Here is a 26,009-nt window from a genome sequence, read left to right on the forward strand (position 1 = left end):
GTCATGATCTCACAGTGTATGAGTTCAAGCCCCACGTGGGGCTCTGTGCTGACAGCTCAGAGCCTGAAGCCTGCTTTGGATTCTGTGTTTCCCTCTCTCTCTGCTCCTCTCCCCCGCCCCTCCATGCATGCACTCTCCCTCTCAAAAATAAAGAACAACAGGGGCGCCTGGGTGGCTCCGTCGGTTAAGCGGCCGACTTCGGCTCAGGTCATGATCTCTTGGTCTGTGAGTTCGAGCCCCACGTCGGGCTCCGTGCTGACAGCTCAGAGCCTGGAGCCTGTTTCAGATTCTGTGTCTCCCTCTCTCTGACCGTCCCCTGTTCATGCTCTGTCTCTCCGTGTCTCAAAAATAAATAAAACATTTTTTTAAAAATTTAAAACAATAAATAAATAAATAAATAAATAAATAAATAAATAAATAACAACAACATTTAAAAAGATAATCTAAAAAATAATAAAGTAAAATAAAATTTCTGCTTTGGGGGCACTCAGGTGGCTCAGTTAGTTAAGCTTCCCACTCTTGATTTCAGCTCAGGTCATGATCTCATGGTTCGTGGGATTGAGCCCCACATTGGGCTTGGTGCTGACAGCACAGAGCCTGCTTGGGATTCTCTCTTTCCCTCTCTCTCTGCCCCTCCCCTGCTTACTCTCTCTTTCTCTCATAATGAATAGTAAACTTTAAAAAAATTCTGCTTTGGGCAACATACATCCTAAAGTTGATTTTGTGAGTAAATATATGGTCAGTTTGTATGAACATGTCACGGCATTTTAAAATAAAGTGAATTCCATTTTTTTAGGGCTCAAATTTAATATATGTGTATTATTCTCATTAGCTTGCATACATTAATTTGCTATGATCTTAATTATTTGTGACTTCCTACATTTATGGAAGGACAAGAATGGTATATTGAAGTGTTTTATTTCTGGTCATTTCTCCTTGTATTTTTAGTTGGTGTCTTTTATGGACTTTGATAGAATATTAGTTAGTCATTAAGATTAGTTATATTTTTATGGTGAAGTGCGCCTTTTGAGATATAGCATGACATAATATGACCGTCTTTCTTCTGTGTAAATTATTGTATCTTTCATTTTACTTCAATGGAAATATTTTCACACATCTCTCTTTGTTTATGGGTAAAACTTTATCAGTTTTACTTTTAAGTTTTGTGAGTAATTTCAGTTAAGATGTATTTTGTTTAAAAAAACAGACTAATTGGGGACCTCTGTGGCTCAGTCAGTTGGGCATCCGACTTCGGCTCAGGTCACCATCTCACAGTTCATGAGTTCAAGCCCTGCGTCGGGCTCTGTGCTGACAGCTTGGAGCCTGGAGTCTGCTTGGGATTCTGTCTCCCTCTCTCTCTCTGTCCCACCCCAGTGCTTGCTCTGTCTCTCTCTCTCTCAACTATAAACATTAAAAAAATAAAAATATTAATATAAATGAATAAGTAAACAAAGTAAAAAACAGACTAATAATACCTACTTCTTAGTTTTAAGGATTCAATGAGATAATACAATTAAAATAATCATTGTAGTTTTTGGCATATGGAAAATGCTCATTAAGTACCAAAGAATAATAGTATCAAATAGCATGCATTAAATTTTTTAAACAAAATTATAATTTAAGAATTGTACCTAAGGCAGTAGCCTGTTTGCTTTTATTGCCAAAGGTCTTATTTTAGGTATTACTTTTGACATTTTGTTTCATATTTTCTATTTTTTACACGCCCGTTGCTTTTTCCTGGTCTGTTCACCACTTTCTCACCAGTGAGTTAGGCTCTGTGCAAAGTGCTGAGATGCTATTGTGAGCAAAGTGTATCTGGTCTGACGTCAGGGGGCTTACATTCTGGAAGGCAGACAGGAATCAAACCAACATTCAAATGATATGTGTGATTATAACCACAGTGTTTTGATGGGTGTTAAGAAGGCGAAACGGTAACCACCATGTTGGACTCATATAAAGTGTTGGCAAAGCACTTTCCATACCTTATGCCAGATGAGGAGGTGGTCTAACAGGCGTCCCTCAATAGCATATGATTACAGGGTAAATGGTTAATTCCTTCATAATAAACATTTCTTGTATAAAATGTCACAGCTCACACTGGAATCTCTCATCCTGGGAAGACAGATAAATGTTGCCCTCCAATGGGATTCAACATTTCTGGGGAGAAAATAAACAGAACATTCCTTTCCTTTTTTTTTTTTTTAATTAAAAACATTTTTTAATGTTTATTTTTGAGAGACAGAGAGACAACGGGCGTGTGAGTGGGAGAGGGCAGAGAGAGAGGAGGACAGGGGATCAATGCAGGCCTTGAACTCACAAACCCGTGAGATCATGACCTGAGCCAAAGCAGGATGCTTAACTGACTCAGCCACCCAGGTGCCCCCAGAATGTTCTGTCTCTTAGGTAAAATATCCAAGGTCCCAGGCTGCAACTCTACCACATTAGAGGGGGAACGAAACCCTACTGAGTCATTAGGTATTTAATAACATGCACTGTGTGTCTTCTGTGTACTAAATACTATGGTAAGCATACAGGTACATGGTTCCTGCCTCAAGGAATTGCCAGCTGTAGGAGACGCACCGTAAGGAGGAACATGGACAATAGATGACTCAGAAATTGGACTTCGTGTTGGGGGCAATTATACTCCAAATATGCAGGACAACTACAATTCTTTTTTTTCCAGTCAGAGCAGTCTAACCATGGAATGAATTTCCTCATAAGGAACTATTCCCACACCCCAACTGCCTCCTTTTCGGAGCTCTCACACTCTAGGCTACTATCCACCTGTCCTGATCACTGCAGGGCCAGGCACCAGACAACTAGGGACAGCCTTGTGTCCCAGAGCCCACTGAAATTATTAAACTCGCCAATCCTAGGGGTGTCTACGTAGCTCAGTTGGTTAAGCGTCCCACTTGGGCTCAGGTCATGATCTTGCGATTCTCGAGTTCGAGCCCTGCGTCGGGCTCTGTGCTGACAGCTCAGAGCCTTGGAGCCTGCTTTGATTCTGCGTCTCCCTCTCTCTCTGCTCCTCCCCCACTCACGCTCTCTTTGTCTCAAAAATAAATGAACATTAAAAAAAAAAAATTTTAGCCAGTCTTAAATCTGCTTACCTTGCTTTACCTGTTTTTTTTTCCTAAGGAAACCACAGTAGAGGCTCATGTCCACAGTTCCCTCTTCTGTCTCCTGACTCACCCCAGTGCTTCCCTGTGTGGCCCTCCATACGTGGTATGCCCTCTTCTCTTGAGAACTGTGAGTAATAGACTATCTTTACTATGGCAGTTGTTTCCTGACCAGTTGGCCTTACCGCACCTCAAATTTTCTATTAATGCACTTAATTTTAAAGCAATTGCCAAGTAACTTCTGGTGCAAAATTGCCCCAGATCTTTAACCTCAACTCTGGACGTCTGTGTTTAAAAAAAAAAAAAATGATCTAGGTGAATTAAGGTCAACAAGATTGGGGAACTCTAACCTTTAGACTTTGTGCACAAAGATTTGACACTGGCATTCAAGGCCTCATACAATCTGACCCCATCAAGCGCAAATTCTGCCTTCCCCCCTCCATAACCCTTTGTTGCTCTGGGGCTCTGATTTTGCAACCTGATTCTTGGCTACATGCTGGTCCCTCTTTCCAAACCTTGGTTCCAAATGCAGACTCAGCGTTTCCTAAGGACCTCTCGGACTTCTAATCTCTTACATATTTTTTTTAAATAATAAGTGTTTGTTTATTGGAGGAATTAACTCACCACTTCTTAGATGCATCTGAAGCTGTTAAAACACCCCTCTCTTGCCAAATGTTTGGCAAACTCTCCTGCAAATATGAGGCAGTAATTGCAAATTATCTCATAACCACTGTCAAAGTACTTCTCACCGTTTAATTTTCTGTTTCTGTCACTGTTTGATTCCTGCCTCTCTCTCTCTCTCTCTCTCTTGAATTAGAGGCTTCACAAGGTCAAAGATGAAGTCTATTTTTGCTTATCGTAATGTCCACATTACTTCACATCGTGTCCAAGAGTAAATGTTTGGTGAATAAATGAGTAATTGATTAAGTACTTACCCAATTAATTAATTACTAGGTTGTCTTGCCTTTTCACCTTGATGCTAGGCTTCCGCACATTATCATTTCCATTGTTTCCTTCTGACCTTACGAATATACTTACATTAAAACAGTACCTATTGAAACAATAAATGACAACTGTTATCTGAACTCCATTAGTGTTACCAGTGGTGCTGCACAGAGACCCAGCGACAGATGCCAAGGACTCGTTTGTTTCATTTTTAAAAATGGGCAGCCTCCCTTCGAACAAAAACACAACTGCCTTTGAAAACAAAAATGATGTTATTTGTGGCAATTATGTCGTCACTTATCCAGGAAGGACAGATTTCATTAAAACCGAATACCGGTTCCTAAAACCAGAAGGTGCCCTTTACAGATGACAAGTGTCATTGTTCTAGGATGCTTCCGAGCACTGGGGAGAATTAACAGAGCTCACTCTTTGCCATCTTTATTTCTGTTTTGTATCCTGAGATGCCCTGCAGCCCGAGGTGGGGGGGAAATGCTGACTTGGCAGTTCGCTGTGAGAATTCCTACCCTCAGTCCAGGGTCGGGTGGTGTCTCGGGGCTCCTTGTAGTCCCCGCCACCACTCTCAGGGGGCTTCTGAGGGTTAAGGGCAAGCGTCGTCCACAGGTTCGTTCCCCAAAACTTTCTCACCATGCCTTCCACCACCACGGTCTTAATGCAATTAAGATCTTGGGGCGCCTGGCTGGCGCAGTCGGTTAAGCGTCCGACTTCAGCCAGGTCACGATCTCGCGGTCCGGGAGTTCGAGCCCCGCGTCAGGCTCTGGGCTGATGGCTCAGAGCCTGGAGCCTGTTTCCGATTCTGTGTCTCCCTCTCTCTCTGCCCCTCCCCCATTCATGCTCTGTCTCTTTCTGTCCCAAAAATAAAAAAAAAAAAAAAAAAAAACGTTGAAAAAAAAAAAAAGGATCTAATCGTTTCCAGGGTGCCTGTGTAGCTCAGTCAGTTGAGCATCCACCTTCAGCTCAGGTCATGATCTCACAGTTTGTGAGTTCGAGCCCTGCATCGGGCTTACTGCTGTCAGCACAGAGCCCACTTCGGATCCTCTGTCCCCCTCTCTGCCCCTCTGCTGCTCATACATTTTCTCCCTCTCTCAAAAATAAATAAACATTAAAAAGAAAAAAGATCTAATCATTCCCCCCCAATTTGGGATTTAATTTATATGTAAAGGGCTTGACTCCCCCAAATAAAAGGCTGCATTTTGGAGAGAGCCTACAGACGTGATAGAATGGGTCAGACCTCTTCTCTCAAAGAATAAATATGAGGCACCCTGACGGCTCTTGAGGGTCCAGGGGATTGTTTTGACCATAGTTTGTGTAATAACTGCCAGCACCGAGATCCAGAGAAAACTCTCTGTTCTTTCTGAGAGGTGGAAACCTTCGAACTTCTTGAGAAAGTAAATCTGCACTTCAAAATTTATATTCGAAGGTTGGACAACGAAAGCACGCTTGCTGTTTCTCAAAACAGAATGGTCATCTTCGAGATGGTTCCAGAGGTGATGGTTATCCCAAGAGCCCAGAGAAAAGCCCAATAGCTTTGCTGTCCCCACCGTCTGTGCCGGGGCAGTTCACTCCAGAGAGTAAGGTTTGTCTCAGGTCCATGAAGGGCTCTTTCCTACTCTCCCCTGTTTCTTCTTCCACGGCCCCTCCGTCCTCACCTCTACCCCCACTGGCTCTTTCCCTTCTCATCCCCTGATGCTATCCCATCTCCTTACCTTATGTCCCTGTCTCTCTCCCTTTCTCCCCTTTGCCCCCGCTCTTTTCCGAGCCCTGCCGTGAATCCTTTTCCTGCTTTTCCTCCTTCCTGACTTAGAACTGCCTGCATCCCTGTTTAAGGTTTGAATCTGCCATAGATCCCGATAAAATTAGATGCGCTAAAAATAGACGCACAGAGGCACCTCAGAGCCAAAGTCAGAGGAATCCAAGAACCTTTCTCTGTCCCGATATTTGAGCCTTCGTCAATGTTAACAGTGGCTGCTTAGACACATGACAGTGGATGTACCATGTGGTTTTTTAATGTTTATTTATTTTTGAGAGAGAGAGAGCGTAAACAGGGGAGGGGCAGAGAGAGAGGGAAGGGGACAGAGGATCCAAAGTGCTGACAGCAGGGAGCCAAGCACAGGGCTTGAACTCATGGACCATGAGATCATGACCTGAGCCTAAGTCAGACGCTCAACCGACTAAGCCACCTTCCCAGGCTCTGGGAATCCAAGATGGAACCACCCCATCAACCCGCTGGTCTCCCCTGAGCTCATACACACACTGCAACAGGAACTTGTTTCTCCAGAGAACACAGGAGACCAACTGCAAACCTGCAAAGAAATTCTCTAGTAGCCGAGAAAAAATGGCAGCCCAATCACCTGGTTTGGTTTAGGAACTAACGACTTAAATGGAGAAAGAGTGAGCAGAGAGAGCCAGAAGTAGGGGTTCAAGCCCAGGCTTTCCCAGCCAAGAGGAAGTGAGCCACAGCCCCCAGACGCTCCACCGATGAATGGAAGCCCTGCTCTTCCAAGGCTCTCCAGTCCCCACGGCCGCCTCTGCCTGGCCTCTCAGGACCCTGCATCCAGGAACCCAATCTGGTCTTCTCTGCTGCGTGCCTGCCCGCTGGACCAGCTGGTGGCCATAGTCCTGTCCTGTCTTCATCTCTCTAGGGCACAACCCACGTCCTGGAAACCTATAGCTGTTCTGAAGAGGACAGGAGTCTCAGCAGCGTCACTAGCTTTTATCAGCACCCTTCCCTGCTGACCAGCCACCAGCTAGAGAGGCAGGGCCTCTGTCTGGTCAAGGCCACTGATGCCTACCATGCAGGGGCAAGGTGGGAATTAGCTAACCCTGAAGGCTTTTTAAAATTACAGTTCTGGGCGCCTGGGTGGCTCAGTAGGTTAAGCAGCTGAGTCTTGATTTCCGTTCAGGTCGTGATCTCACAGTTCATGAGTTTGAGCCCCACGTGGGGCTTTGTGCTGACAGTGTAGAGCCTGCTTGGGATTCTGTCTGTCTCCCTTTCTGTCTTCCTCTCCCCTGTTCGTGCTCGCTCTCTATCAAGAATAAACAAACATGAAAAAAAAAATTTTTTTAATCACAGCTCTAAGTGATGCCACACTCTGTAAAGGATCACTCCACTTTCTCTTTGCTCCTATTTTCTTTCTTTCTTTTTAAAAATTTTTAAATGTCTATTTATTTTTGAGAGAGAGAGAGAGAGAGAGAGAATGAACAGGGTGGGGGGGCAGGGAGGAAGGGAGACACAGAATCCGAAGCAGGCTCCAGGCTCTGAGCCATCAGCACAGAGCCCGATGCGGGGCTCGAACTCACAGACCGTGAGATCATGACCTGAGCCGAAGTCGGCCGCTTAACCGACTGAGCCACCCAGGCGCCTGTTCCTGTTTTCTTTTGTGTGCTTCCATAAGCCAGTTTATGGGTTAAAGGCATTCCTATGCTTTTGCTGGTGGAAAAATGCTATAGAGACCAGAGCCCTTCCAACAGAATCTGATTATTTTTTTCTTTATGGAAATAAGAAAAAAAAAAAAGATGCGCAGAGATTGTGGTTTGCACACAATTCAGAATCATTCAGGTCACAGAACGCCATACTGGGAGACATACGCCTGTTTTTAGGAACACACTTTGTGGCATTTCAAAGATGGTTCACATCCAAATATCAGTTTATGAAAATCTCGTAAACGAACATATGGGTGTGCGTGCGTGCGTGCACATGTGTGTGTTTTGATGGCAGATCACTTAATAAAACAGCTTTGAGGTATAATTGAAATTCTGCAATAAAGTCAAAACTGTAAGTGTACAATTGGGTAAGTTGTGACAAGTGTATACAATATAAAACTAACATCGCGATGAAGAGGGTGACTATATCCATCCCGCATCAAGTTTTCACTTTGTTTTTTTTTTTTTTTTTTTGGTTTTTTTTTTTGGTTTTGTTTTTTAGAGACTTTATTTTTTAGAGCAAGCAAAATGGAGTGGAAGCTACAGAGGGTTCTCAGTACCCTCTATCTTCATACACGCACAGCCTCTCCCATGATCAATATTCCCCACCGGAGTGGTACGTTTGTTACAGTGATTAATCTACACTGACACATCATTATCTCCAAACACCGTAGTTTACCTTGGGGTTCACTCTTGGTGTTGTAGATTGAATGGGTTTGCACAAATGTACGATACCATGTGTCCACCGTTATAGTATCATATAGAGTAATTTCACTGAACTAAAAAATACTCTTGTGAGAGGGGCACCTGGGTGGCTCAGTCGGCTGAGCGTCCGACTTCGGCTCAGGTCCTGATCTCGCGGTCTGTGGGTTCAGGCCCTGCACCAGGCTCTGCGCTGACAGCTCGGAGCCTGGAGCCCGCTTCGGATTCTGTGTCTCCCTCTCTCTCTTGCCCCTCCCACACTCATGCTCTGTCTCTCTGTCTCAGAAATAAATAAACATTAAAAAACATTTTTTTAATTGTTTCATTTTGATTTGGCAAAGTGAGCACCAGTATCATTGGGTAGAATGTAAAATTAAAAAAAAGACAACCTGAATCCAAATCTGTTTTCTTCTGAAGTTCTCTGGTCATTCGGGAGTCCCTCTTTCTCTCTTGCTCTCTTAAGGAAGTTTTTACTTTCTAATGCACAGTTAGAACATAGAGCTTTGTTTTGTTTTACCAGAAGTGCCCTGCATAGTGTGGGAGAAACACCATTAGTTTCAAAGTAATCTATTTTACAGGCGGACACCGTCGTAATTGACAGCATTTGATGTGGCAATATGAGTTCAATGCATTTTCCTTCTTCAAGGCCTGTGCAATTCCTTTTCCTTTAGTCTTGGATGCTTTTCTTCCCCATTCTTTGCCTGGATATTCTTTCCTTATCTTTTAGATATTAAATAAAATATAATGTCCATTTTGCAGCCGGCCCTGACTTAACTGCCTCTCTGTTACTCTGTCTTGCAGCATCGTGTCCTTTCCCTCTAGGTTTGTGCTGGCCAATAGGTAGCCGCTAGCTGCAGGTGGGTATTTAAATTTAAATGAGTTAAATTGAAATAAAATTTAAAATTCAGTCCCTCAGCACATTACCCACCTTTATTTTTATTTACTGATTTTTTTCACATTACCCACATTTAAAGTGCTTAATAACCACATGTAGCCAGTGGCCACCGTGGTGAACACAGTGGGTATAGAACATCCCCATCATCTCGGAAGTTTCTACTTCAGAGTACTACATCTAGATCACTTATAATTTCTTTTTTATCATTTATTATTTATTTTGAGAGAAAGAGAGAACGTGAGTAGGGGAAGGGCAGAGAGAGAGAATCCCAAGCAGGCTCTGTGCTGGTAGTGCGGATATGGGGCTCAAACTCACAAGCCATGAAATCGTGACATGAGCCAAAACCAAGAGCCAGACACTTAACTGACTGAGCCACCCAGACCCCCCTAGATCACTTATAATTTCTAATTTTATGTTATTTGCACAGAATTTTTCAATTGGTCATTTGATGTTTGTCTCCCTCTGGGCTTATACTTCATGAGTGCAAGAATTACAAAACATTGGCCAGTGCTCCGGCCCTAAGTAGAAGCTCAGTATTTTTTGAATGAAAGAACGCAGGAGTCAGAAAGAACTTGCTGGAGCCTGAGTGCAGGGCACAGTGTTTGGGCACTGGGAACAGCCTGAAGTCCTGTTTCATGCCAGATTGTCGCACAGGAGCTGGGGCAGAGACATATATTACACAGACGTGTTATCTTTGTGGAAAGCCGGTGGCTTGGATGGCAAGGTGAGAGAGGTAGCAGTCATTATTACATGAAATGAAATACACATTAAATCTCCTCCCTAAGTTATCACACACACACACACACACACACACACACACACGTGAAATATACAGTCATTCTTGGTAGAAGAGGGAAAGTGAGCTCGTCGCGGAGGCTCGCTCTACTACAGTTGACAGAAAAGTGCTTCGTGCCCTATATAATGTCCTCTTGGACTGCTCATCCAATGGTTCAGCAAATGTTTGACCCAGAAAAAAAAAACTGCCCCCGTTTAGAGATACGTAATAATCAGACAAGAGCCAGTCTGGGAAATAAAGCTTGGAAGGAAGAAACATACCACACCAAAACCACTAGAGAATTACCTTGCAAAGCAGAACAATAGTACAAATGAGCACCTACCCACAGAGTCAAAGAATTTTTTAATGGTGTTGGTGCAACTCCAAGCTCAAAGAAAAAATACAGGAATCAAGCAAGACGAAAATAATCTCAAAACCTAAAGTGCACCGGAATGAGCAAAAATTAAAACCAATATTGCTGACAGAAAAAGACATGGAGGCTAGTCTTAGGGGGAAAATGAGCAAAATATGTGAAAAGCAGTAAAAGAGCTACAGGGAAAAGGAGACATGGTGGGTAAACATGGCGGTGATGGGTGAACCCCCAAGAGGAAACTAACAAATGAAGTAGATACAAGGATTCAAACATACAAGAGAAGAACCATCTAAAAAACAATTTTAATGTTTTATTTATTTTTTAGAGAGAGAGAGACAGAGTGCAAGCTGGGGAGGGGCACAGAGAGGGAGACACAGAATCCAAAGCAGACTCCAGGCTCTGAGCCATCAGCACAGAGCCTGAGGCAGGGCTCCACCTCACAAACCGTGAGATCATGACCTGAGCCGAAGTCAGACGCTTAACCGACTGAGCCACCCAGGCGCCCCGAGAAGAACCACTTTATATAACAAAAGTGGGTATTGTCTTATGGAAGGGCACTCCGTGTCCCACGAAAAATTGGCATAGAATGATCAAGCAACACGTACCAGTTTGCTGCTTTTCCATGATTACAGTTAGTACCCTACAACACCCACCTCTCAACACCTCCCTCATAAAGAAAGAAAACATAGATTTTAAGGATTTTGAAAAAAATTCAAGCTGAGTTCAAAATTCTCTTAAGCAGCACATGTCTACAACCCCTCAGATGAGAAATGAGACTGATTTTTTTATACCAAAACAGACATGTTCAAATATGCAAAAAAAATAAACACCTCCATAAACCCTTCCGGAAAAAAAAAACAAGGATTTGATAACCGAACTGAGATTTCCAGGAGATGAATGGGGGATGATGTGACTAAAAAGGCAAGAAAGTGTTTCTTAAATCAACTTAAACAAAAACTGGGAAATTTACCATTACAGGAAAATACACACCAATTTTTAGTAATGTTGAAAAAGTAGGAAGTGTAATATAATGTTCTGCTTAGAGGGTACCCTGTAAGGTGAATTATCGTGGGGCACCTGGGTGGCTCAGTCGGGTAAGCATCTGAATTCAGCTCAGGTCATGATTTTGTGGTTCCTGAGTTCGAGCCCCACGTCAGGCTCTGTGCTGACAGCTCAGAGCCTGGAGCCTGCTTCTGATTCTGTGTCTCCCTCTCTCTCTGCACCCCCCCCCCCCGCCACTTGCACTCTGCCTCTCTCTCTCTCTCTCTCAAAAATAAATACACATTAAAAATTTAAAAAAGGGGCGCCTGGGTGGCGCAGTCGGTTAAGCGTCCGACTTCAGCCAGGTCACGATCTCGCGGTCCGTGAGTTCGAGCCCCGCGTCGGGCTCTGGGCTGATGGCTCAGAGCCTGGAGCCTGTTTCTGATTCTGTGTCTCCCTCTCTCTCTGCCCCTCCCTTGTTCATGCTCTGTCTCTCTCTGTCCCAAAAATAAATAAACGTTGAAAAAAAAAAAATTAAAAAAAAAAAATTTAAAAAAATACAGGCCCAGAAGTAAAAATGCAAATTTGACTTCCAAGTCAAGGATTTATGAATTGTTTGGCTCATATAAGTTACCCAGCCCTTTTTAATGCATTTCCCCTTCTTCTCAGAGGGTTGTTTTGAGGCCGTAAGCAGATAATCCATGTCAACTATGACTTTGAAGAGTGCCTAGTACGTGGTGCCCAGACTGTAACTGTCAGGAGGAAATGGTACAAGAAGTGGAAATGGCCTTGGATGTAACAGGGATCACCCAAAACCGAATGACTCAGAAGGACAGCAATGGGAAGGACTGGTGCCGTGAGAGTATAAGAGATGTGGTCTGCAGAGTAAGAGAAATAGTCTCCAAGAAGTGATATTTGAGCTGAGACCCCCAAAGGATCATAGGAACCAATCAGGTAAAGGGCAAGGTGGTGAGCGGAAGATTAGAAACCCACTGGTGCCTGTGTGGGGGAGGGGGGAAATAGCAGCAGAAGCAGCAGGTGTGAGCAGATGATAAAACAGAGAAACGTCAAGTACACAACCGTGGAGAACGGTATCATCTCATTGTTGTGGCAGACGCTTGAATTAACAGATACTGCAAAAGGAATTTTTGTCACGCGTCCATTCAATTCACTGAACAAATACTGAGCTAAGCTTTTGTGTGCCAAGTACTAGGTCAGGTGCAAGGGACAGAGTCTGGATAGGCAGAACCCTTGGCTTCATGGAACTTAGGGTGGGCGGGGGGTGGGGGTAGTTTTGAAAAATTAATCGTCAGTGCACTGGTCTTACTATTTTAAAAAAATGACGCAACACTACAGAAGCATATGACTCCCGATTTAATTCGGCATCAAGAAAACTTTCCTAGAGAAAGTGTCTTTTGGAAGATAACTTGAAAGAAAATTGATAGCTCTTTAGGTATGAGGTGGGATGGTCAAGGCGTTCGTGAAGGTATTGAAGTAAAAAAACGTGTTGAATTTGAGTATCCACAAGATGTTGAGTGTGTGTGAAACAGAGAAAACCAGAGAGAGGGAGGGGAGAGAGAGAGAGAGAGAGAGAGAGAGAGAAGAGAGAAAATCTGGAGAAGTATGCAAGGCATAGTAACCTATGGTAAGGATTTTACTTCCCAATTCTACAGAGAATCATTGAAAGAGGGTTGACCAGTACGTTTCATGTGTTTTAAAAGATCATTCTGTTTATTGTGTAGAAAATTGTTCAGAGCGGCCAAAAGTGAAAGTCGAGGGGACCAAGTGTATTTGTCAGTGCAGTCTAAGTTGTCTTATAGTAACAAACAACCGACCCCAAATCTCAGTGACTTAAAAAATAAATAGGCTTTTCTCACTAGGGCTGCACATCTTTCACAGACCGCCCCAGGATTCTGCTCAACATGGCCCTTGTTCAGGAATGCAGACTGACAAAATTTCCACGTTGGGGGATTTTTCGCCACTGCAGGGAGAAGTGAACAGGGCAGACCACTCAGCAGCTCTTCCCAGAGTGGAATGTGCCGTGTCATTCCTGCTGACATTGAATTGGCCAAAGGACATACTTAACTCCAAGGGGCTGAGAGGTACAATCCTACCATTTGCCTGGATGAAGGGGAATAAGATAGTTGTACACATCTTATAGGCTATTACACCAATTAAGAAGATTCGACGGTATTTCTAGGTTAGCAAGTGACACATGAAGAGTAAAGAAGAGATTTTATTTTAAGTTTTATTTATTTGGGGAAAGAGAGCATGCTCAGGGGAGGGGTGGAGAGAGGTGGGGAGAGAGAGAGAATCCCAAGCAGGTCCCATGCTTTCAGTGCAGAGCCTGACGTGGGCTCAAACTCACGAACCTTGAGATCATGACCCAAGCCAAAATCAAGAGTCAGACAGTTGATTGAACCACCAACTGAACCACCCACACACCCTAAGAAGAGATGATAAAATTAGAATTACTAAAACTCATCAATTGGTTGGATGTGGGAGGTTGAGGGAGAGGGATCATTGCCCTGTGAGAGAGAAAGCAACTATATGGTTGGTTGGTGGTGACATATTCCAAGTTAGTGACCCCAGAAGGCACATGTTGGAGTAGGAGGAAACATCTGGAGATGTCGTTAACATCTTGTTGATACCTGAAGCCAGTGGAACAGAGGAGGTTTTCAGAGTAGGGCAAGCAACTTCTCTTCCTTTGGGATTTGCTCAATTTTAGCACTGTTCTATGTGACAGGAGTGTCTTCAGGCCCAGACAGACTGACCGCTGGTCACCCTGTGAGAGAGAGTGTGAATATAAGGAATGCCTATGACAGATTCTTGAGGAAGACAGCATGTACTGACTGGGTGGGTAGAGAGAGGAGAGCTGTTTGATGGTAATACTAAGAAAAAGAGCCATGAAAGTAGAAGGCAAGTCAGGAGGGGTATGCGTCCAGAAACATGGGAAGGAGGTGTTTCAAGAAAGAGAGAATGAGTGGTCAACAGAGACAAATAGCGTCACAAAGTCAGGTAGGACACAGGTTGGAAAGTGCCCATTGCTTTGAGGTTGGAAAAGAGCTGAAATCCGAGTCCTTGATATTTATACCTCCAAGCAGAGAACCAAGAACCTAGACCTATGCTTCTCTCCACACCTGCTCAGGAATTCAAAAGGGATCCATTTAACACACAAGAGGAATCAAAAATGACCTCCTTAATTGTACAGATGTAAGATACAGATTTGTACTCTCTCATTCAAAGATACATAGACAGAAAACAGCCAGTTTGGGCCTGTGAAGGATTTCTAAACACAAAGATGAACAATAAAGAACATAAAATTTTGGTAAACATCTGATTCTTTTTTCTCAATAACATTCAGGAAAACCCTGATTATGTAAACAGATGAAGAAAAAGGAATCTAGAATTTCAATAGCAAGTCCAAAATTTTATTCTGCACCCTTACTGGTCAGTGTAGGCTAGCTACTGAGACATGGGAGAAAACAAGCCTCCAAAATTCAAGTGACTAAACATAACAGAATTTTGATCATGAAACAGCAGAATGCTGTTACCATGTGACTCATAGGACTGAGGTCTTTTCCATCCTGTGGTTTCAAGGGGGGACTTTTCCTTTTTCCCCTCTAAATAATCTGTAATTGTAACACAACATCGATGAAAGCTGCTATCATTTTTGGAACTGAACAAAGTAATTCTAATGCTCATTTCAAAGAAATACAATTTTGCAAATATTATGGTTGCATATTGGACCTCTAGAAATTACAGTAAATTAAAATGATTTTTTCACCTTATTTTTTTCCTATTTGTTATTAAATAATTATAAATTCAATAGAACGTTCAAATAGCACAGAGAGGTCACATGTACCTCGCACCAAATTTTTCTTAATGCCCAAGTTGGGAGCTTGACCTTGTACAATGGTGTGTACCTAGTTCTGTGTCATTTTACGACGTGTGGGTTTGTGTAACCACTGTCACAATCAAGACACAAAACATTTCATCATTGCAAAGATTCCCCCTTGTGTTACTCCTTTATAACCACATTCACCTTCTCTCCTCTCCCCCATCTCAAATTCCTGGCAAGCATGCATCACTTCTAGCTTAATACTTTTGTCATTTCAAAAATGTTATAGAAATTGAATTATACACTGTGTAACCTTTGGAGATTGGCATTTTTCACTCAGCATAGTGCCCTTGAAACTCGTCCAAGTTGCTGCATGTTAGGATAGTTGGTTACTTTTTATTGCTGAGTAATATTCCATGGTGTGGATGTATTGGAGTTTATTTAACTCCCACTGGAGGAAATTTGTACCCACTGGAGGAAATTTGGTCATTTCCAGGTTTCGGTAGTTACAAATAAAACAGCTATGAACAATCATGTATAGGTTGTGTGTGTGTGTGTGTGTGTGTGTGTGTGTGTGTGTGTGTGTGTAAACATAGGTTTTCATTTCTCTGGGATAAACACCAAAGATGCAATTGCTGGGTAGTATGATAGTCGCATGTGTAAATTTTTAAGAAATTGCCAAACTGCCTTCCAGAATAGCTGTACCATTTTTTAAATTCACACCAGCAAGGTATGAGAGATCTAGTTGCCTTACATCCTCTCCAGCATTTGGTATTGTCCCTCTGTTTTACTTTAGCTGTTATAGTTGACATATAATGATATCTTGGTCTTAATCTGCAATTCCCTAATGGCTAGTGATGTTGAAAGTACTTTCCTGTTATTTTCCAACCATATGTTCACTTTGGCAAAATATTTTTTCATGTCTTTGTTCATTTTCTATTCTGATTTTTTTTCTTTTTACTGTTGAGTTGAGAGTTCTTTATATATTCTAGATACTAATCCTTTGATGGATATGTGGTTTGTAAATATTTTCTCCCAGTCCACAGCTTGTCTTCTTTTCTTCCAAAGAGGTTATTTACAGAGCAAAAGTTTTTAATTTTGATGAATGCCAATGTATTAATTTTTCTTTTTATGGGTTGTGCTTTTGGTGGCATGTCTAAGAACTCTTCACCAGGCCCTGGGTCTTCTTTTTATAGGTAGTTAAAGTACAAGTGTAATTATCATCTTGAGACTTTTCCTCTTTTCTAATGTATGCATTCAGCACTCTAATAAGTTTCTCTCTTGGAGCTGCTTTCCCTGCATCCCACAGATTTTGATAATGATGTATTTTCATTTTCATTTAGTTAAGTGTGGCTATTTATTTTCCCTGAGACTTCTTCTTAGACCCATGAGTTATTTAGAAGTGTGTTCATTAGTCTGCAAGAGTTTGGAGATTTTCCTGTTATCTTTCTGTTATCGACCTCTGATTTGAATCCACTGTTGTTGGAAAACAGATTCTGGATAAATTTCAATTTTTCACAATTTGCATTATTGTTCAGAGTTGAGTTTATCTTGGTGTATGTTCTGTGGGCCCTGGGAAAGAACATGTATTCCCCTCCTATTGGGTGGCATATTCCATGAATCTCAATTTGATCCTGCTGGTTGATGGTGTCGTTAAGTTCTTCTGTATCCTTGTTGCTGTTCTGTGTAGTTATTTTTTCAGTTTGGGGGGAGGAAAGGCATTAAAGTCTCCCACTTTACTTGTGGTTCTGTTTCTTCTCTTTTCATTTGTTTTTGCCTTGCATATTTTCTCTTTCTGGTGTTTGGTGCCTATACATCTAGGATCCCACTATCTTCTTGGTGGGTTGACCTTTTCCTCATTATTCAATGATACTCTGCACCCAGTAATTTTGTTGTTGTTCTGAAGTCCACTTTATGATGTTAACAGAGCCACTGACACTTTCTTTGGATGCACATTGCACGATAAATCTTTTCCCATCCTTTTTGCAACCCGAACACATCGTCAGATTTGAAGTGAGTTTCTTACAGACAGCATAGAATGGGGTCTTGTCATTGTCGTTATTGTTTGGCTTGTTTTTTCTGTTTTAATCTACACTGTCTTTAATTGTGTGTTTAGATCATTTACATTTAACACAATTTTAACTGTTGATATGTTAAGGCTTGAGTCTGCTATTTTATTTTTATGTTTTCTGTTTATCTCTATTCTTTCCCCTGCCTTCCTGTGAGGGACTTGCACATTTTTTTTAGAATTCTATTTCGAGTTGTCTATAGTATTTTTTAATGTATCTTTTTATACAGCTTTTATAATGGTTTCTTTGGGTATATGTTTAACTTACACAGCTTAATGCGTTGCCTTTTCCCAATTCTAGTGATGTATAGAAACCTGACCTCTCTTTACACGGCTTTACTCTCCCCCATTTATAATATAAAATTGTCTTGACTATTTCCTATACATACAAGGAAACCCACACTAGACAGTGTTACAGCTTTTGGCTTCAACAGTTGAACATAATTTAGAAAACTTAAGAGAAGAAGGAAAATGTATTTACCTATATTTCTTTCTCCTGTGTTCTTTTTCTCTTTTTCTTTTCTAAGTTTTTATTTATTTATTTTGAGAGAGAGAGAGAGAGGAAGCATGAGCAGAGGAGGAACAAAGAGAAAGGGAGAAAGAGAATCCCAAGCAGGCTCTGCTCTGCCAGCACAGAGCCCGATGTGGGGCTCAAACTCAAAAACCATAAGATTATGACCTGAGCCAATATTTAACCGACTGAGCCACCCAGGTGCCCAGCCCCCTTTCTCTCTTTCTGACGTTCTCAGTGTCCTTTCATGTTTCCCTTTCTGTCTGGACAACTTCCTTGAGCCATCATTTTAGGGTAATCTGCTGGTGACACATTCTCTTAATTCTCCTTTATCTTGCAATATCTTGATTTTCTCTTTTTCCCTGAAGGATATTTTCTCTGGATATAGGCAGGGTTTTTGGGTTTTTTTTTTTTTTCTTTTTCTTTCAACACTTGAAAACTATTCTGCCATGTCCTGTCTGGTTTCTGACGTGAAATTACCATCATCCGAATTGCTTTTTCCCTATAGCTAATGTGTCATTCTCTGGCTGCGTTTAAGAATTTTCCTTTGCCTTTAGTTTTTATGTTTGACCATGATGTGTCTTGCAGTGGGTTTCTTACAACTACACCCTCATTCTTTTTTCTTTTTTGCCAACTTTGGAAATTTTCAGCCATTATTTCTTCAAATTGTTTTCTAGCCCCACCCCTTTTCACCTTTTCTCCTTTTTTTTTTTTATGTTTACTCATTTATTTTTGAGAGAGAGAGAGAGATTTTCAGCCATTATTTCTTCAAATTGTTTTCTAGCCCCACCCCTTTTCACCTTTTCTCCTTTTTTTTTTTTATGTTTACTCATTTATTTTTGAGAGAGAGAGAGAGAGAGAGAGAGAGAGAATGAGCAGGGGAGGGGCAGAGAGAAAGGGAGAGAGTCCCAAGCAGGCTCCCCACTGTGAGCACAGAGCCTGATGGGGGGGTTGGATCCCACAGAAGCGTGAGGTCATGACCTGAGCTGAAATCAAGAGTTGGAGGCTCAACTAACCAGGCACGTCTCCTTTTCTTCTGAGACTTCCATCTGTTGTTATGGTCCCACATGTCCCTGGGGCTGTTTTCTTCTGATTTTTTAACATCTGTTTTCTCTCAATCATTCAGACAGGAAAATTACTGTCCTTCTGTCTTCAAGTTCTCTGATTTTTTTATGTCTATTTTCTCTCGATCATTCAGACAGGAAAATTACTATCCTTCTGTCTTCAAGTTTCTTCTCTCCTTCCAGTTCTGCTGTCAAACCCATCTGTTCAGTTTTCCCTTTTGGTTCTTGTTTCAGTCATAACATTTCCATTTGGTGCTTTTTTATATCTTATATTTCTTTGCTGTAGTGTTCTGTCGTTTTATTGAAACGTCCTGTATTCTTGGTATCATGTGTAATTTTTTACCAAAACCAGGACATTTGGGATATCATGCTATAAAATTAAATCCTTCTCTGATACTACTACGGTGAATGAAGGGAGGGAGGGGGATGCCACCTCACTTCTGCCAGGTGGGTGGGCTTAGAAAGTCTAGCTTTTCTACTAGGCTCCATTGATACCTGGAGGTTGGAAGGAAAAGTTCCTTGTCACTGCTGGGTGGGGGTGGGAGTTGAGGTTCCCATTAGGTATTCTTTAACTCTATCTCAGCAAAAATGGAGTAGAACACCATTCCTGCTTCCCATGAGCACCCAGTGATTTCCACTGACACCACAATGGGTAGGGGAGTGTCTTGTTACCACTAAGTGGCAGTGAACATTCAGACTGTCCACTAGACCTCTTCTGACACCACCTGGCAGGGTTATTAGGGTATCTCGCTATTACCTGGCAGTGATGGAAATCGGGCTTCCCCACCTGTTCTTTACTGCAGGGTTCCAGGTATAGCCACAGCTTTCTGTGTGGTATTTGGCTGGAGTGAGCCACTGTGGTCTGAATGTTTCCTATCTTGCAAGATGGCACCTTTCCTGATCCTTGGTTACGGAGAAGAGGCTTTCGTTGGGGTCTTTTTTTTTTTTTTTTTTTTTGTCTGTGCCTAGTGGTGTTTCTGGGTATAGGTCTTTTCAGTTCTAAGTGTGGGATATATGAGGGAAACAGAAACCCAGAAGATTTACCACCATGTTGTTCCTTGGATCTTGTGGTACCAAGCCAATTCATCTTCTCACAACCTTTGAGAGTCTTCTTAGGTTTCTTTTGTATAGAATATCTAGGATTTTTAGTCGTGCTTCACAGGAAGAATAGGAAAATGTATGTCTACTCAATCTTCCTAGAAATGGATACAAGCTCTAATAACTTAAAAGTATAAAATGTGGAAGTGTTCATTGGTATAATAGGAATGGACACAACAGTCAAATAGACAAAAACCGCTTTAAAAAATCAATAAGAATTCTCAACAAATGTTGAAAATTCCTGGCTAACCAGAGAAAGCAGAATTAGATCGCTGTGCATATAATGATCCCAAATAAATTCCGGATAGATTAATTGTATAATTAATTAGTTTTAAAAGTGCAAATACATGACAGAATATAAGTGCATTGTATAATCGGGGCAGGAATAAATTTATAACATTCTCAGCACTAATGATAGCTGTCTTTAATATATGAATAATCCTTGTAAATCATTTACAGAAATAGGAGTACTATAAGTAAAAACTAATTACAGAAAGGCCCAGAGAGGTCATTTGCATAAAAAATACAAGTATTACTAAGAACTAGTAAACAACTGAAGATCCCAACATTGGTATATCCAGAGAAGAGAATGCCACAGGGCTCTTATAAACCATGTTGTACAAGAATATTTAATGCCATGGAAAAAGGCTCATAATTCGTCCTTAAGTACAAAACAAAAAGCAGATTACAAGGAGGTTAAGACACTAATGCTATTTTATTTTAATAGTTTAAGACGTTCAGAGAAATAGCATATTAAGAAAAGTATTAGGTATTGGGGCTCCTGGGTGGCTTAGTCAGTTGGGTATCCGCCTCTTGATTTCGGCTCAGGTCATGACCTCAGGATTCATGAATTTGAGTCTCACATTGGGCTCTGTGCTGATAGCGTGAAGCTTGCTTGGGATTCTCTCTCTTTCTCTCTCTCTGTCTTCTCGCCTGCTCATGCACACTCTCTGTCTCTCTCAAAATAAACAAACAAACAAAAAAGAGAGATAGAGACATTATGTATCAGTGCTTGAAAATTAGCCATTGGAACTATGATTATGTTTTATTTTTCATCCTTGTATTTTCCTATTTTCAAAATACATTTTTAAAAAAGCATACTTTTATACTTAAAGTAAACCCCTAGATGTATGTTAGGGAATCTCTAGCTGTTGGAGAAGACTTTCACCGCTTGGTGATGCCATCTGCCATCATTCATCGTGCCATCCTCGACGTGTTGGGTTTCATTTCCACGCTTGTTGCTTCCTTATTACAAGATGGCTAGTGTGCCTCCGGGAGTTGCACCAACACTCCAGGTGGATACAGGGAGGAAGACAGCCCACCTCCTGCATCATCGCCCCCGTCTCATCGGTCCTGTTTTCCAGAAGCCCCCTTCAGCAGACTTCCTTACATCTTGCATGGCCAACCAAGGAGAAGCCAAGGAGTGAGCAGGCAATTTTCCAGACTCCAGCACAGATATGGCCAGAAAGAAGGGGCCAGGAATGGATGCCAAGTGAGCCAACTGTGATTTTCACATAGTATCTTTATGTAGAAAATTAAGAGCATATTTTGTGGAGTGCATCGATCGAACGCAGTGACAACCAAAATATGCAGAAAGTATGTTTTGCGGGGCCCGTAAAAAGCATTTGTGACATCTGACCGTTAAAAGGAGTTAGGGGATGTACTTACAAACTATTCGGGTCCTGATCCCTGCATTGCAGGGGTGAGACATTATAAATTACATGCCTCTACACTGAGAAAAGATGAGAAGGCTGATGTTGGGCGTGCGTATCTCTACCATAAACTCTTTTACAGGCACTTCGTTGTATGCGGCAGGCAAGAGTGCTTTCAAGCTGTGTTTGCTTACATGAAACCTGAGTCAGCCATCCAGCGACTGCAAAAAAAAAAAAAAAATCAAAAAGCAGGATCGGTGGTACGACTGAAGGCAGCAAGCTGTCGGACAAAGAGCAAAGGCGGGGGGGGGTCAGGAGATCTGAAGGCTCCATCACGCTCTGCTGCTAAGCAGCTGTGTGCCCTTGGACACATCATTAACATCGACCAACTTCAGTTTCCTAATCTGTGAGATCGGGGGGCAGTGTGCGGATGAGACCACATAAGCCCTTGGAGCACGAGATGGCCGTATCTGGTATCCCGAGATCCTGGTATCTTCTGAAAATTAGTAACTGCAAAGGTAATGAATCACGCTAACCCTCTCACTGTGGGCCGACAGAAAGGAACACAGAACTAGAGGAACAGAGATGTGAGAAGGCTTTGGCTCCGTGTCAGCTGCCATGAAGCCCACAGGGGAAATACAGCAGATGTAAACCCTGAGCACCCAGTGAGGCTCATCGACATTGTTTTTATATGATTGGAGAAATGGCTTAGCAATGTACCTGAGCCCACACCCCCCAATCACGACTTAGAGCCCTTGTTGATTTCATTTCACAAACGAGAAAGAATATGCCTCGAGGGTGAAATGAATCACAGTGCCCAGGAAGAGGTCACTGGTGGCTACTAAAATCTTTCAGTCCGGGGATCAGAGGCCATGCAGGCAACCTTACGTCGGTACCATCGGAATGTAGCAATAACATTCAAGTTCAGATGTCAGCCACGGCTGTCAGCACAGGCTGTGATGTGGTTGGACCCCTCACTCCACCACTTACCGCTGTGTGACATTCACCAAGTTACTTAACCTCTCTGTGCCTCCGTTTCTCATCTGCATAATAGGGGACAGTAATTGCCCCCGCTCCTTAGAACTGGGTGACAAGGAAAAATTTTAGTCCAATGCCTGGTCTCTAGATAGTGGTTAACAAAGAGGTAAGTTTTCATTCTTCAAGTAAATCGGTAAACTTGCAACTAAGCTTATAAGCTGTTACATACTTCGTAACTCGTCGTGGATTTCTTAACGTGGGGAATAGAGTTTCTTTATCACAGAAAAGGCAAACATGGGGAGTTTACTGTAAAGCTTGGCGAAACTTTTAATGATATACATTCCAAAGGATGTGTGCAGTTTTGCAAACAGTTGTTGCCTGGAATCCTGAACCTGTTCTCTAGTGCAGGTCAGGTGCCTCTCCTACTGGGGACAAGGTGTAAAACAAGAGAGATGTAAGGTCTGGGGGACAGACAGGAATGGAAATGTATCTTTGGATTTGACTTGGACTGTGTTTCCAGAAGAAACTGACAATTGAACTGGAAGTGGTCATGGAAACAGAATGTGTAAAAAAAAACTATTTTTTTGTGTCTTCTTATTTCTCTTGCTAGAAAGTTCTCCTGGACCCTTAGCCGGTGATCCACTTGCGGTCTGTTAATAATGGGGTGTTAGAATAGAGTTTCAAATCAGTGGGGAAAAGACTGGATTGTTCATTAAATGGTTGGGATAGCTGGCTGACAATTTGGAAAAACAAAGTTAGAACCCTATCTCAAACCAAAATAAACCACAAATGGGCTAAATATTTAAAGAAACAAGGAGATGTGCAAGCCTCAGAAGAAAATACAGGTGATTAGCAGCAGAACTGTATTATGGCAAAAGACTTTGTGACTATAACACAGCCAGAAATTCTAATAGGAAACATGATTGCTGATTGCATAAAAAATTTTATTTTTTAAATTTTTTAACATTTATTTATTTTTGAGAGGTGGGGAGAGGGACAGAGAGAGAGAAGAAAGGGAAACACAGAATCCGAAGCAGACTCCAGGCTCTGAGCAGTCAGCACAGAGCCCGACACGGTGTTCGAAGCCATGAACTGTGAGATCATGACCTGAGCCGAAGTCGGACGCTTAACTGACTGAGCTGCCCAGGCTCCTCTGCATAAAAAAAATTTTAATGTCCCTTTATAAGAAATACCATAGACAAAATAAGGAGAGCAGCAACTTAAGAAAAATAGCTTCATTACATCAGGTGAATCCTCAATACAGAAAAAGCTTTTATAAATGAACTAGGGAAAAAATGACCTATTCTGTTCTTTTCTCCCAACCCTAATGTGGTAGTGGCCACAGATGGAACATTTGGAAAAAGAAGAGAGACCTATGGCTAATAGTACATAAAGAAAATACAGCTTTACATGTAAGCAGCTACTTTTCATCTATCAAGTTGTCTAAGATAAAGAGCAAACACGTCCATGTTAGAGGAAGCATTGGTCAAGCCATAGGCAATTGTAGATTGCAAATATAAAAAAATTTTTTTGGAGAGCTAATGGGCCATGTGGGTGATTTTTTTAGTGAAGAGTCTTTGACAGCCTCCAATATTTTTCCTTAGAAAATTATCACTGACCAACCTGGAGGTTTAGACCAAGGGTGTTCATTCAGCGGATTTGGGAAATCTCAATATAGAAAGTTCAGGAGACATGCATCATCTGAGGCGGGCTGATAATCGAGGTTGAGTTTCCACAATGGAATACTATGAAATTATTTCTTAAAAAAAAAAAAAAAAGGAATGTGTTGAGGCAGAATGACATCGCAATGAAAACAATTATAAAACAGGACTGTAGTATAGGTCATATATCAAAATTCCATACCTTGCTGAGTTTAGCATGGGAACACACGTACAGGGAAGAATATTAATAAATGGTTAAAAACAGTGTCCCCAGGCCATTAACTCCTCAGAACTGCCACAGTCATGAAAAACAAGGAATGACTGGGCAACTGTCAGACCAGAGGATTCTGGGGAGGCCATGAAAGCGAAATGCAGTCTATCTATCCTGGATTATTGGATACTGGAACAGAAAGAATACATTAATGGAAAACTGATAAAAATCCAAAAACAGACTGCAGTATAGTTAAGAACCACATATCGGTATCAGTTTCTTGGTTTTGACAAACGTACCACAATATTGTAAGGTGTGAACAATGAGGGCCACTGGATGAGGGCCATATGGGAATGCTCTACACGATCTTTGCGGCTTTTATGAAAATCCAAAACTATGCCAAAATACAAAGTGTATTAAAAATATGAAGACATTTTTTTACCTGTTGCATTGGAGTGACTGAAAGACCTGAAGACTTTCAGATCCTGTGTATGTAATTTTTTATGGTGACTTTTCATATTATACAGTGGAAGATAAACTGATTTAAAAATAAAATAGTACAAGAGTATATGTGTGACCGTGGAATAATAAGAAAAACCAAATTATAATACAGCATGATCCTACGTAAATGTTTCTTAAGTCGGTGACTTGTTTTTGCTCCCTTTTCTAATTTTAAAAACAAACACAAAGTACTTGTAAGATGAAAATAACTAAAGTTTCGAACATCCCTGAAAGTGGGCACTGGCAGGTGAATTTCTCAAATCTCCAGTCCTGCATGTCAGAATCGGGAGTTTCCTGGTCATGTTTTGAGTCCACAGAAACTTTGTCTCTTTCTCCTAGTGATAGATTTCAATAAATATTCCTTTACTCTAATTGTGACTCAACATATCTCTTCTCTGCTTAGTTCAGTCCCTTCAAGACAGAAGGATAAAGATGGGAGTCTCAATACAAATAAAAAGACACAGAGAGAGAAGACAGTTTCACACCATGAACTATTTTCCGCTGGGTGGGTTATTTTGAAATACAGTTTTCAGGGACTCCTGGGTGGCTCAGTCGGTTGAGTGTCCAACTTTGGCTCAGGTCACGATCTTACAGTTCTGGGTTCGAGCCCTGCATCGGGCTCTGTGCTGACATTTCAGAGCCTGGACCCTGCTTCGGATTCTGTGTCTCCCTCCCTCTCTCTGCCTCTTTCTGGCTCGTGCTCTGTCTCTCTCAAAAATAAACAAACATTTAAAAAAATGGGAAAAAAAATGAAACACAATTTTCAGAGAAAACGACAACCAGCTGATGAGAAAAACACAAAAATCACTCAGCGTGAGTGCTGCCGTTGGAAAACTGAAGACAGAAAGTAAACAACCATTTTGCCTATTCCACGTGTAACCCATAATCACAGCACTACCATATTTGGAATAAATAGCCAACATTCAAATGTAGATACGACTGACATTTATCGTAATATTTTGGACATGTGTCCACATAATGCAATCTTTTCATGTGCTTGTCTTACCCAGAAATGAATTCACTGGATGGTGTCCAAGCTGTAGTTTGGGTTTCTAAGAATGTAAATACCACATTATAACTGAGGTTCCCAGTAGCTTTTAAACTCATGGAGATTAGACAATGGGAGTGGCTTCAGAAGCCCTGGGGACATGTCTGCCTACGTCACCTCCCCCGTGGGCCTCCCACTGTTCTGC

General features: G+C 41.8%; 1 long non-coding RNA gene across 1 annotated transcript in view; it reads left to right on the forward strand.

Annotated features, from left to right (window-relative positions):
* LOC115501542 overlaps positions 1 to 26,009 on the forward strand; it is a 65,634-nt gene that overhangs the window by 17,615 nt on the left and 22,010 nt on the right. Inside the window, exon 2 of the long non-coding RNA XR_003964827.1 lies at positions 3,139 to 3,249. This is a non-coding gene — a long non-coding RNA (uncharacterized LOC115501542). The remainder of the gene's footprint in view (positions 1 to 3,138; positions 3,250 to 26,009) is intronic.

This window comes from Lynx canadensis, chromosome E1, assembly GCF_007474595.2.
Source record: "Lynx canadensis isolate LIC74 chromosome E1, mLynCan4.pri.v2, whole genome shotgun sequence".
Lineage (NCBI taxonomy): Eukaryota > Metazoa > Chordata > Mammalia > Carnivora > Felidae > Lynx > Lynx canadensis.